The sequence below is a fragment of the Ambystoma mexicanum genome, chromosome 1p, assembly GCF_040938575.1.
Source record: "Ambystoma mexicanum isolate Mex_15411 chromosome 1p, UKY_AmexF1_1, whole genome shotgun sequence".
Classification (NCBI taxonomy): domain Eukaryota; kingdom Metazoa; phylum Chordata; class Amphibia; order Caudata; family Ambystomatidae; genus Ambystoma; species Ambystoma mexicanum.
Window position 1 is genome coordinate 485,993 of NC_090921.1, and position 12,622 is coordinate 498,614.

The window sequence follows — 12,622 nt, forward strand, 5'->3', positions numbered from 1 at the left end:
GCATAACGCCTGCCTTTTAAACGAGGCTATAAAATTCCCACATACTTTCACGGCAGCAGCAACACATACACAAGACCCCCGGTAACTTCTGCCATAACACGGAAGCCTTAAGCCTCAGTACAGTAAAGTGTTAATGTCATTCAAAGTCTGAAAGTTGTAGCCTAGTGTGAAGGTCGCCCACAGCATAGGAAAAGGGTTAGGCTTGCTGAAAATGTGTAATATGGGGCCAATTTTTAAATTATTTCCAGGGCCTCTTTTGGTTGTGCAAATGCTCAAATGGGGTTGAAAAGGGCAGCTGAATGTGTGCATCCATGTTGTGTGCATTCATATGCTCTTTGCTGTCTTGCAAAGCAGTATTTCTCATGTGCTGGAAAATGTATTTTAAAAAAAATCAACTATTCGGCACACCACTAGTCGCGACATTTAGTATTGGAAAGTTGAAACTGTCCAGTATACATTTTTTACACCATTTCATAATATGTAAGAACACAGAAGTACTCATCAGTGTCTTTTAGGTGTTGCAAGAAGTCTACAACATCACTACTGCTGCGCACCACAGGCGGCTTTCATATTATTCACCTTGTCAGTGGGATTTGATACAAGCGTAACTCACATGATATTCGCCAACAATGAATTAAGCAGCCCATTGCTTACCTCCCACCTAACAGTTCCTTGTGTGGGTGTGAAATTGAAAATGTGTTCAAAGAAATGAGTGGGATGGATGGAGCAAGCGTATAAGTGTGTTTTGGGCTCTTTCACTTGAAAACGTATCGCCGCCAAAGCGTTACACAGCATCATTTCTTCCAGCGTTTTACAGGTGAAGGGTGCTTTGTTAGTGAATTAGGATAAACTTGTGTGTTATGTCAAAACGCTCATGTTCCATGCGGATTCCCCAATGTGAGCAGTGAAAACTATATTCAGGAGCAGCTGCACCATATGTAGGTAAAACTTACACCACACATAACTTGCACTAAAAAGAGTAATGTTAGTAAATCGTGTTCACGGTTCTTTGTTGCATCTTTCTCTGCTTACTTTTTTTTCACATCCTACGAGTTGGGACACTAGACGCTTCAGGCAAGCAGAATTATGACATGTGTGAGAAATCAAAGGGTGTCTCACCGACCAGTCCCTTGGGATCTGTCATCCAGGTGGCCGGGCACAGCCATCGCTATTGGATCCAGAACCCGGGGTGGACCAGTGCGGGAGGATCACCTGGATTAGGTGTCCCTGAGGAGTGGGAGTGAGGCACCCGTAGGAGAGAAGCAGTATCCCTGTTCCCATTTTTCTGTAGAGCACTCTCATTACATGTACTGTCTTGGTACTTTAGCCCTGCCCCTTTCCTAAACACACTCTTCTGCACGGACAAAGCGCTTCAGGGAACGACAGACTCACACACAACCAGTCCGTTTGACATCAGAGTCAGGCGCTTAACCTTAATGACTTGCACCTAAATCCTGTTACCTTTCCCCACTGGGATAAAAGGCGGAGCATGAGAGCAAGACGAGAAGGGCAACCGAAGCGAGCAAGACCAGCAGAACGGAAGGGTAGGAAATCCTGGAAAGGCACCACGACCATGGAAGCAGAGCAGACGGGACCAGGAGGCGAATGAAAGGCTGTGGGGTCCTACCAGCTGCAGGGGGGGGCGGTCGATGCAGAATCCCAAAGGGGCAACTCCCTGCTACTGCAGAAGGTCACGACGGTACCTCCTTCATGTGCGGAGTGAGGACTTGTAAGGAGGCTAGCCGTGCTGGGCCAAAAGTCTTGACTAGACGGAGGGTCTTGATAAACTCAGCCGCTGCCGGGGTGTGAAATGGGAGAACAGCTTGTGTTGAGCAATGAAACGGACATTAACGTTTGAAGTGCTAGTGGGGTTGTTGAGAAACCGCGAACGAAAGCCCATTGAAGGAAGAATGAATGCCGAGATTGTGCATGCGAGAAGCCGCAAAAGAAAATAACCGAGAAAGGAGGCAAATAGCCAACGTGGTCCTACAAGGGTACAAGCCCCCCCCCCCCTCATACAGTCGAAAGTCTTTGACAAAATGTGAAAGGAAGTATAAAGCTAACCCAAGGAATTATTCGCACTCTGATGCTAATTAAGAACTGCAGATACCCAAAGGCCTCAGGTCAGGAGGCCGGTATAAACCTTTGAACTGTATCCAGTATTGCGAGTTGCGCGTAGGACGGCAGCCATGATAAAGAGAAGCCTGATGTTGAAAGTAAACATACTTGCTACAGTATAACAGATTGACCCAGCGAGACGCGATCGCCTATCGTAAGTCTCTGTATTGACTGGCAAGAACTTTGAACTGAAAGCATGAAAGATTGTAAAATACCAAGTGTGATGCTAGCGGCTTGAAGGCTTGCGCCCGATCGAGGGAAGCCAGAACTGCCTACAGAGGAAAGACTGAGCCCGGAGGAGGTGGACCTGAGTGAATTGGCGAAAGTGAATCAAATATTTGTTTGAAAAGACATTAAGAGCTCCCGAGTGCTATAAGCTAGTAGAACTGGTAAAGTCAACTGAACTGTGATTTGAAGGCTAAAGTGAACCCGACGGGAGGGATGCCAAGTGCAAGCAAGGGAAAGTGAATCCTGCATTTTGATACAGTGACTAACAGTGGTGTAGAGACAATGGTGAACCCAACCAAGGGGTATCACGGGAAACCTGGGAAGAGGGGAATCCCACATGGTGAGAGCTTGGGAAAGGTCTTGAAATGCCAAGCGAAAGACATTGACTTGAAGGATCTTGTTTTTTCTCAAGAGACTGCTTCCTGATGCCTATAGACTCAAGGGGTGCTCACAGTCATGCCACTGTTTCGCCTTGACCCTTGATGCAACGTGGGAAAGGGGGTGCATTAGTTCAGTAGTCCTGGACTACCGAAACCCTTTTGGACATTTCAGTTTGCACTACACTCTTGTTATACATATCATTGTCCCACACCATTTTGTTATAAGGGGTAAGGATTTGGCAATAGCTTTATTAGTATAGGCCATTTTGTTTTGAGACAACACCACTAGGACAGCGTTTTCTTTACTTCGATGGTCGTAGCTTGCTCCCATCTTTGATTTAGGTTAAGATTAGGCGTTTTTATCACCCATATACTGTTCAATAAACACCCTTGGATTGTACTCCTTGTGTCTGTCGCACTTCTGATAACCATGCCTTTCTTACACATGGCAACCTCTTCGTACACTGCCACCATAAATTTAATTAGAGGAGTGTCTCTATCCTCTAAGCCTCTAAGGAGAACTGACATGAAAGCCTGCTGAGCCCTCACACATGAAGGGAAGAACTCCTTGGAATGGTAGAAGCTCGAAGTACAGCCAAAATATACCCTCCACGTAACTAATGAATACTGAGACCACTCGCGTGCCTGCGCCTCCCTGAAATTCACCAGACAAACACCTTACCAGTTATTCTTCTCCTGGTTGAGGCACGTAGTACAGTAAAAAATAACTAAAGGAAGCCGCACTATCTTCCTAAAACAGATGCATGCACCTTGAAAAGTTTTAGCACAAAGCACTGCTGTATCCGACCAGTGAGGGTAATAGGTCCGTGCCTTTCAGTCTGGAAAAAAAAAAAGACACATTATAGACTGCAAATGCGCGCACCCACACACTTCTGCCAAGTAGAACTGACTATTCACTAACAATTACCCACATTGCCCGACCCCTGTTGCTTAACTTTCACGTGCTGTCTTTTATGATGTAAAAAGTGTAAGGGCCTATAATTGCAAAACCCCATAGAAAACGCTCTGTGAATTAGGCCCTAAATGTGAAAATGTGTGCATGGATAGGAGTGTGATAGAAGGACTAAGTAAACTGTGTGTAAGAAACTGCACTTTTTACCTTGAAATGTTAACTGGCTTTACAGGGATTGTGTACTTTCCAAGAGAATCGGACACAACTGTTATGGCAAAAAGCAAATGTTTTGATTAAATGAATTCAGGAGAATACCATTTTAAGGAACAAATTACACATCAGGACTTAGACAAATCCTACACTAGGTGTAACTGGTTAGTGATTTTCGTCAATAATCCACCTACATACGAGATTAGACACAAAAATTTATGATATCAGAAAATGAGCTTCCTACACCCTCACCCGAACTGTAATGAGGTGTGTGACCCTCTCAAAGAGGCACAACAATGAAAGCCCTGCTGTAAGAAGGATTAGGCTCCTTTGAGTGGTAGAAACATACCCTTATTAATAAGAGCTGCTTTCAATCCCCAGCTCGACCTCCCTCAAAAACATCCAGCAATTTTAACGAGAGCTGTGATGACAGTGCCTTCCAGAAAGGAGGAAAGGACCAGCAGCTCCCAGCTGGTCTGTTTGCTGAGGTCTGTCACAGTCCTACAGCATGCACATTCTTTGGCCCAACAACTATAACATGAAGAAAGCTGCTTTCAACATCAATTAGTACAGCTTTTAATAAAGAATAATACCAACACTATGTATTATTGAGATTGAGTGAAACAGAGAAAGAAAATGCATTTGAACATTACCATTCCTTTTAGTCTTTATTCACCAACGCATGAAGGTTTATGCATCCATCCTGTCTAATCACACACCCTTTGCACCACCCGTTACCCACACACACCTATGCCGCCAGCAATCTAATGTTAAGCATTTCCTTTTTGCATTGAAATATGGTTATCAAAACAGACAACATTATGTGAGGTGCCTTGAATATAAACAGAGTTTCAATCAGGCAATAGAATTAAACTGAAGGAAAAGTGTCTCAGTATGATAACTCCACAAACTACAACACCAGTTAAATGCCTGCCGCCAAAAGTTTGAATCCCCATAATGAGTCAATACAAAACATAAGTGGCCTTCTCCTGCCATGAAAGGTCCATTAGTTCCCACCCACTGATATTACAAATAAAATATGTGTAATGTGATAAGTAATGTAATCAAGAGATATTAGGAGGGGAGTGATAACAAGGGAGAGAGGCATGCAAATCACCACCCATATATTTTTCCAGTCACTTACCTGTCTTACACCTATTCACCAAGTTCAGCCTCTTTCCTAACACTAAATGTTTAGGCTCTGTGCAGCTTATTTTTATATATGCACCCTCAAGCCCTGCCAAGCAATGTGTAGGGTCTGCCCACGACTGTGTGAGCCAATCGGACAGCAGTTGCATTTGTTTTAATGTTCCTCGATCACCGCTCTAACAACATTTAAAATCAGTCCTCTTGTTGGCTAACAGACACAAATAAAAAAACATGGAAACGCTGTACATAACTGATTTTTTTATGGCATCCCTTTTAAATATGTCATATAACATATTTCTCAGCATTCATTACAAGTTACGGCTTCCCTCCTAGTTAGCATTTTATTATGATCAAGTAAATGTTATAAAATCATACTAACATTTTCAGCATGCTAACTGACCATAATCAGACCACAGACACTTATGTTAAATATATCTTTAAACTGTATACCTACAGAGCTGTTAAGTTTTCCCTGGCCATGCTTGAGAGGTTCATTAAGTTTATTTATTTATTCTGGCATTTGTAGAACGCACCTAACCCCGAGGCATCAGGGCGTTCTGTTTTTTCTTGGATTTCTACTTATTGTCAATTTCCTATATTTTATGTGGTGACGGAAAAGGCTACAAGAGTAAAATGGAAATAACATGGCTGCATTATCATATCATACATGGCAAAGGGAAACTCGTATTTTGATTAAAAGTCTAACAGCTGCATTGTGAAATGCTTCATAATGCTCATTTGGAAAGAAGCGCGTGCTTTCCAGCGACACCCACACAACTGCAAAAAAGGCAAAAACGAGCATTATGAAGCATTTCACATTACAAAACCTTGTAAATACACAAGTCAGAGGCTCATTTGGAAAGAAGCCTGTGCAGGGACACCAACGCTACACTGTGAGCCTGCCACTGCTTATATATAAGATTGTATGCTAAAGAAACGGAGCCTTACAAAACATTTCACTCGACGCTGCGACTGATACGAGAGGAAACCGTTACTTATTTAAAAGGCCTGCCAGTGCACAGGCGCAGCTCGGAACTCTGCTGCTTTGGTCTGCGATTGCTCGGAAGAATGCGCGGGGGTCACGCTCACCAGTGTCATCACACACCTCAAAGAGGGCAGCGCTGAGCGCCATACAGCCAATCAGTGATGGCCGGAAGACGGGGTCCACGCAACGCTATGTGGTATCAAATATTACATAACACCGGTGCTCCATGGAAATATCCTCCAGGAACCTGTCTCTGCTTCGTCACTCGCCTCAACAATTACTTCACCAGCGCATAATCGGTAACAAGAAGTACGGCTCCCACACCCAGGAAATAGTTTTTAAAAAATGGGAAAAAAAAATATTACCGACCACGAAGGGACTCGAACCCTCAATCTTCTGATTCGAAGTCAGACGCCTTATCCATTAGGCCACGCGGTCATCTGATTATTTAACGACTTTCTGTGTTACATATCCATGTATATATGCAGGCATAGAAACCCAAATATACACGTGTATATGCAGGTGTTGATGGTATAGAGATCCAAATATCCAAGTATATGCAGGTATTAATGGTGTACAGGCCCAGCATTTTTAGATGTTAGAGTTATGGCCCACTTTTCTGCAATGTTTTTATTTCGTAATGTTCACCTTTATCTTTCTTTTTAAACCCCATCCAATGCTTTCTATTGGGTTAAGAGGAAAGTCAAATGGAGAGGTCGGCAATACACTTTGCAGCAGATCGTTCTGGTGATCTATTAGGTTCATTAGACATGTATCAAAGTACTCTCGCTCTGCATTATAATTCTGTCTGGGGTATGCATTGTCTCCACGTCAACTTGGTGCCCAGTGTGAAGAGGGGGAGGGATTGGGGGGGCGCGTGGCATGGCCAGGCCTGGAATGCGGGACACATGGCAGGCTGCCATGTAAAGAAGTCACTGACACGTGCACTGGTGTCAGAGCGGAGACTGCCTTTCGCAGGCTTTCTCCCTCACTTTTATTAACATGTCCACATGGTGTGTATCACGTGGATATTGTGACGTCCCAGTTTGATGTAGCGCTCATGCGCAGTTGGAATAAACTGCGTCCGTGCGGCAGTTGCCGCCGGGACGCGTAGCAAGCAACATCGCGTCCCGTGTCCTCCTTACTTTGTGTGCGTGCGCGTATGCATGTGAGGGCCGCAGGGCCATATGCAACAACTGGCGACGAGGCGGGATTGCCGCCACAGCGTTCGCCCAACGTACGTGGGCGCACAATCCGCATCAGCACGCAAGGACACGACGCGGACCGAGCACGAACGTTTTTCTTTTCTCCTCAGAGCAGTAGTGGCCTGAAAAGGTGCTCGTGCGCTGCTACACAGAGAAGAGAGGGCTAATTTTTGGAACATTTGACTGTCCCCACAACTTGGGGACAATCCAAAAAAAAAAAAAAAAAGCCGGACACAAGGAAAAAAAAAAACGACAGACAACAGCAGGAGGTACGTTGAGCCTTACACCAGCCAGGTTTGCGGCCTCTAACACACTCAGAGGTGCCTGTGCGACCTGTGAAGATGGCCAGTAGCGACGAAGAGACAGAAGTTGCGACAAGAGCGGTGAGGACACAACAGGGGTCGCTGCTGCCAATGCAGGAGTTTGACACGTCGGGACCCCCGTCCAAACTAGGACCCAGGTGGCTACTATGGGTTAAGAAGCTAGAGATGTACTTTACAGCGACCGGAACCATCAACGACGATGTAAAAAGGGCGACCTTTCTGTATTCGGCCGGGCTGGACATAATGCGCATCTACGAATCATTCACCCTGCCAGTAGTTACTTACGACACTGTCAAGACTGCGCTAGAAAACCACTTCATCCCACAGTCGAATGTCGACTATGAAAGATTTTTGTTCTGCAGAGAGAAGCAAAGGGAGGAAGAATCTCTCGATCAATTCTGCGCCAGACTGAGAGTGATAGCCAACACATGTCGCTGGGACAACGACGAGCTGATGATAAGAAACCAGGTCCTCCAGGGCTGCAGCTCAGGTAAATTGCGGCGACAAGTGCTGAGAGAACCGGGGTGGACACTACAGCAGATACTAGATAGTGGCCGGACGTACGAGCTGGCAGAATCCAGAGGAGCGAGCATGGACGCGGCAGTTAGGCCAAGCGCGAGGGAGGAAGCTTTTGCCATAAACAAAAGGACAAAGCTGAAGGATAAGTGGGTCCCGAAGACAACGGAGAACAGATATCCCACTGCACCCGGATCAATCTGCCAAGATTGCGGATATGACCTGCCACATGTAGAGGAGTGTCCTGCCAAAACGAGATCCTGTGGACGGTGCAATGGACCGGGGCACTATGCCCGCATGTGCCGCGCCCCTGTACCTACTCAGAGAGGCCCCGCGAGAGCAAGGGGCAGCGGTTTCAGGAGGCAGCGCAGCATCGCAGCTCTCGAACAGGAGGTGCAGAGGTTGCAACTTGCAGAGGAAGAGGAAGAGGAGGAGGAGGACGAAGAAGAAGTGTTTTTCATTTCAAACATTGTCTCAGAAAGCAAACGGAAGAGACAACCCATGTGTGTGGTGAACATACTGGGCGTGCCGACGCAGATCCTCATCGACACCGGAGCATCCGTATGCGTGCTGGCGGAGGAAGATTATCTAAGACTCCCAGGCCCGCCGGCACTGGACAAGTCCATGGCGAAGATATTCACTTTTGGAGGAGACACCCCGTTGCCACTCAAGGGTGTATTCGTGTCACCGGTGTCGAGGGGGGAAAGCACCATCAAGGCAAAATTCTTTGTCACGGACGTTAGCCCTCACTCGCTACTCAGCTGTGCTGCGTCAGAGGCCCTCAATTTGGTTCATTTTGCATATGGAGTATACCAGATTGACATTGAAACGCTGCTCGACAAGTTCTCGGGCATCTTCGAGGGTATAGGGAAGCTTAAAGCACCCCCAGTGCGCCTGCATATCGACGAGTCCATCAGACCGACAGCCCTCAAGCACCGTAGGATTCCGTTCCACCTAAGGGAGAAGGTGGAGAAGGAACTCCGATCACTCGTAAATATGGACATTATTGAGAGAGTGGAGGGGCCGACACCCTGGGTGTCACCAATTGTGGTGGCTCCCAAGCCGAAACAGCCCGGGGCGGTGAGAATTTGCGTGTACATGCACCTCCCAAACGCTGCAATCAAGAGGGAGAGGCACATTACTCCAACTCTAGATGACATTATCGGAGAGCTTCAGGGGGCAAGAGTCTTCTCAAAGCTGGACCTACGAGCGGGCTACCATCAGCTTGAACTGCACCCGGACTCCATGTTCATAACAACCTTCACGACGCATGACGGCCTATACCAATTTAAACGCCTGAGCTTCGGTATTTCGTCAGCTGCCGAAGTATTTCAGAACACCATCAGGGGGGCGTTGGCTGGCCTAAAAGGGGTATTGAACATGAGCGACGACATCTTAGTTTTCGCTGACTCGGAAAGGGAGCACATGAAGAGGTTGGAGAACACGCTCCAGAGACTGAAGAACTTAGGGCTCACCCTTCATCGACAAAAATGCGAGTTCTTTAAGGACCGTATTGGTTTCTTCGGATTCATCTTCCATGCGGCCGGTGTGTCACCTGACCCAGCCAAAGTCAAGGACATTAGGGAAGCCGCTCCCCCACAATCCCCCACGGAAGTAAGGAGCTTCCTGGGGATGGTAACTTACTGCGGGCGTTTCATCAAAGGGTTAGCGTCACTGGCAGAACCGCTCAGAGTGCTAACAAGGAACAACGCCGCGTGGAAGTGGGGTGCCAGTGAACAAGAGGCATTCCAGACCCTGAAAAACGCCCTATCCGATGTGGACACCATGGCATACTTCAACCCCAAGGTGGAATCGGAGGTGGTGGTCGATGCGAGTCCAGTGGGAGTAGGGGCTGTGCTGCTGCAACCCGATGAACGTGGGGACATGCGTCCCATCGCCTATGCAAGTAAGGCCTTTTCGGACACGGAAATGAGATACTCGCAGATCGAACGGGAGGCGTTGGCCATCCTGTGGGGCTGTCGCCATTTCCGTTTATACATCCTGGGCAAACCTGTCGTGGTGGTGACTGACCACAAGCCGTTACTGCCCATACTGGCGGGCGTGTCATCCAAGCCGCCCCCAGGATCGAAAGGTGGATGCTGGCCCTGATGGAGTATGGGGTGAAACTAACTTACCGGCCAGGAACGAACAACCCGGCCGACTACCTGTCGCGCCACCCCAGCAAGGACAACTCCGTCACCGACATTGGGGCGAACGAATGCCACGGGCTGCTGTGTCAGGTGGCGGAAGGGTCTCTTCCAATGGCACTCTCAAGAATTGCAATAGCGACAGAATGCTCCAAGGACGAGGTTTTAGCATTGTCAAGACCGCCGTGAGGAGCGGTGATTGGAGGGAGGTACTGCGTAACAACTCGCGCCGTCAAGCAGAGGCCCAGAGTGACCTCCAAGCACTCTGGAAAGTGAGGGATGAACTCTCCGTCTCAGACGATGGGCTAATACTTCGAGGGAGACAAATCGTCATCCCACGGGCACTGAGGACAAGGGTACTCGAACTGGCCCACATTGGTCATCAGGGGGTTGTCAAAACGAAGGCTCGGCTGAGACACAAAGTATTGTTCCCGGACTTGGAGGGGCGAGTGGAGAGCTTCGTGAGGAGATGTGTGGCGTGCCAAGCGGCGGCCCCAGGAGACAGAGCCCCACCGATAAGGTCGATGGAGCGCAGCAGCAAACCATGGGGAACCGTCCACGTGGACTTCGGCTCGACTGGTCGTGGCATGTACTTTCTGGTAGCAGTTGACCAATGGTCAAGGTACCCCGAGGTGGAAGTGGTAGAGTCGACAGCGACAGAGTTCGCGACGAAGGCATTGGACAAAATGTTCGCCACACATGGGTTCCCGGACCTACTGTGCTCAGACAACGGGCCGCCGTTCACAGGCAGCCAGTTCGCATCTTACCTCCGGGAAAGGGGAATCCGGCATCGCAGAGTGTCCCCACTCTGGCCGCGAGCCAACGGGGAGGCCGAGAGAATGATGCGGACTCTTAACAAGGTCCTAAGAATTTCAACCAGTGGCAGTGAAGACCTGGAGAGAAAGCTAGTGGAGTTTCTAAGAGAATACCGCATGACACCCCACCAGTCCACGAGAGTGGCTCCCGCCGAAGCACTGTTTGGACGATGCCCGAGGGGAATGCTACCGGAAGAGGAAGGCCGTCCGCCAGGGATAATAAACAATGAGGGAGTCCAGGAAGAACGGGCCAGGCGTAACGACAAAGAAAGTGAACGGAGGGGTCTGCAGGAAAAGGAGGTGCGAGTAGGGGACACAGTGCTGGTCCGAAACCGGCACCCTGAGGGGAAGCTGTCCCTGCCATTTGAGCCGCGCCCGTGGTAGGTAACGCATGTAAAAGGCACGATGGTTCGGCAGCCTGTGACCGAGGAACAGTCACGCGCAACCGGTCGTTCTTCAAAAGAATCGAAACACCCGCTGAGAACGGGGCTTCAGAGGAATCCATGGGTCAGGAGGAGCCACCTGGAGATCAGGAGGGTGAGCAGAACAGGGACTCCACTGGCTCTGAACTGGAGTGTGCTACTCCGCCCACCATCTCGCCAAGGTACCCTGTCCGCCGAGAGCGGAGACTACCAGGGCATCTCAAGGACTACGTCCTGGACTCAGGTGACTGAACTGAGAAAAGTGAGGTGAGACTTCAAGTTATTCATGCGACCGCCCACATGGGCACCAGTTGTGCAGGGGTGTGCACACCCCGAAGGTTTACACTGTTTTGGTTAAAGTTGAAAAGGGATGTGACGTCCCAGTTTGATGTAGCGCGCATGCGCAGTTGGAATAAACTGCGTCCGTGCGGCAGTTGCCGCCGGGACGCGTAGCAAGCAACATAGGGTGTGTGGTGGCCGCTTGAAGTGAGACACGTTCCGTTTTGGGCCACGCGTGGCCGTGGCTAGCCCGTGCTCCCGGTGGGTGATGGTCCAGGGAAGGAAAGAGACTCATAGGGGAGGGCCATCTTTCCCCTTGATGCTCTGTTCTTCACCAATGCCATGTGAATCCTACTTGGAGGTCATTAGGTGTGGCTTTTCTTGACCTGTATTCCTTTGCATTGTGCTCTTGCCTTCAGCGTTACATTTGTTCCAGGTCCACTTGTGGGGGTTGCCACGAGTGGTCGAGGGGCAGTCCTGCTTGGATGGGTACCCCAAACATCGGGGCTGCAGGGCTGACTTGAGTGGCCGAATGAGGGGTTTGACGGTAGGATCGAAGGAAACTATATAGTTCGGGTAGCCGCAGTCGTCTTTTGTCTTTCACGATCCTCACAGATTTGTTGATGGATGCCATAAATCTTTCTGCATCGCTGTTGGCCTCGTGCCAGTATGGTGTGATTTGTTGGTGGTGGATCTCTATGTCCTCGATGAAGCGTTTGAACTCTTTGCTTGTAAACGTCGGACCGTTGACGCTTTTTTTAGATGATGGTATGCCATGGATCGCGAACATCTTCTCCAACGCTGTGGTGACTGAGGCTGCGTCCGTTGAGTTGACTGGCTTAACTTCTGGATAGCTGGTGTAGTTGTCTATGGCTACTTGGAGGCATGCTTTGGTGGCTATTGTGCAAAAGGTGATGCTTACTGCGTCCCAG

At 48.7% G+C, this 12,622-nt stretch overlaps 1 long non-coding RNA gene and 1 other non-coding gene across 4 annotated transcripts in view; both read right to left on the minus strand.

Annotated features, from left to right (window-relative positions):
• The window catches only part of LOC138563654 (uncharacterized), a 162,295-nt gene extending 156,227 nt beyond the window's left edge, over positions 1 to 6,068 (minus strand). Inside the window, exons 1-3 of one of the 3 annotated variants that reach the window (XR_011299641.1) lie at positions 5,947 to 6,056; positions 3,847 to 3,904; positions 3,409 to 3,565 (exon numbers count right to left, since the gene is read on the minus strand). This is a non-coding gene — a long non-coding RNA (uncharacterized lncRNA). Of the gene's footprint in view, positions 1 to 3,408; positions 3,566 to 3,846; positions 3,905 to 5,946 lie in introns of all 3 variants that reach the window. The other 2 variants (XR_011299647.1, XR_011299635.1) reach the window with 2 other exon arrangements.
• Positions 6,069 to 6,348: 280 nt separating this feature from the next.
• Positions 6,349 to 6,421, minus strand: TRNAR-UCG (transfer RNA arginine (anticodon UCG)). The gene has a single exon. It is a non-coding gene; the product is annotated as a tRNA-Arg (tRNA).
• Positions 6,422 to 12,622: the final 6,201 nt, after the last annotated feature.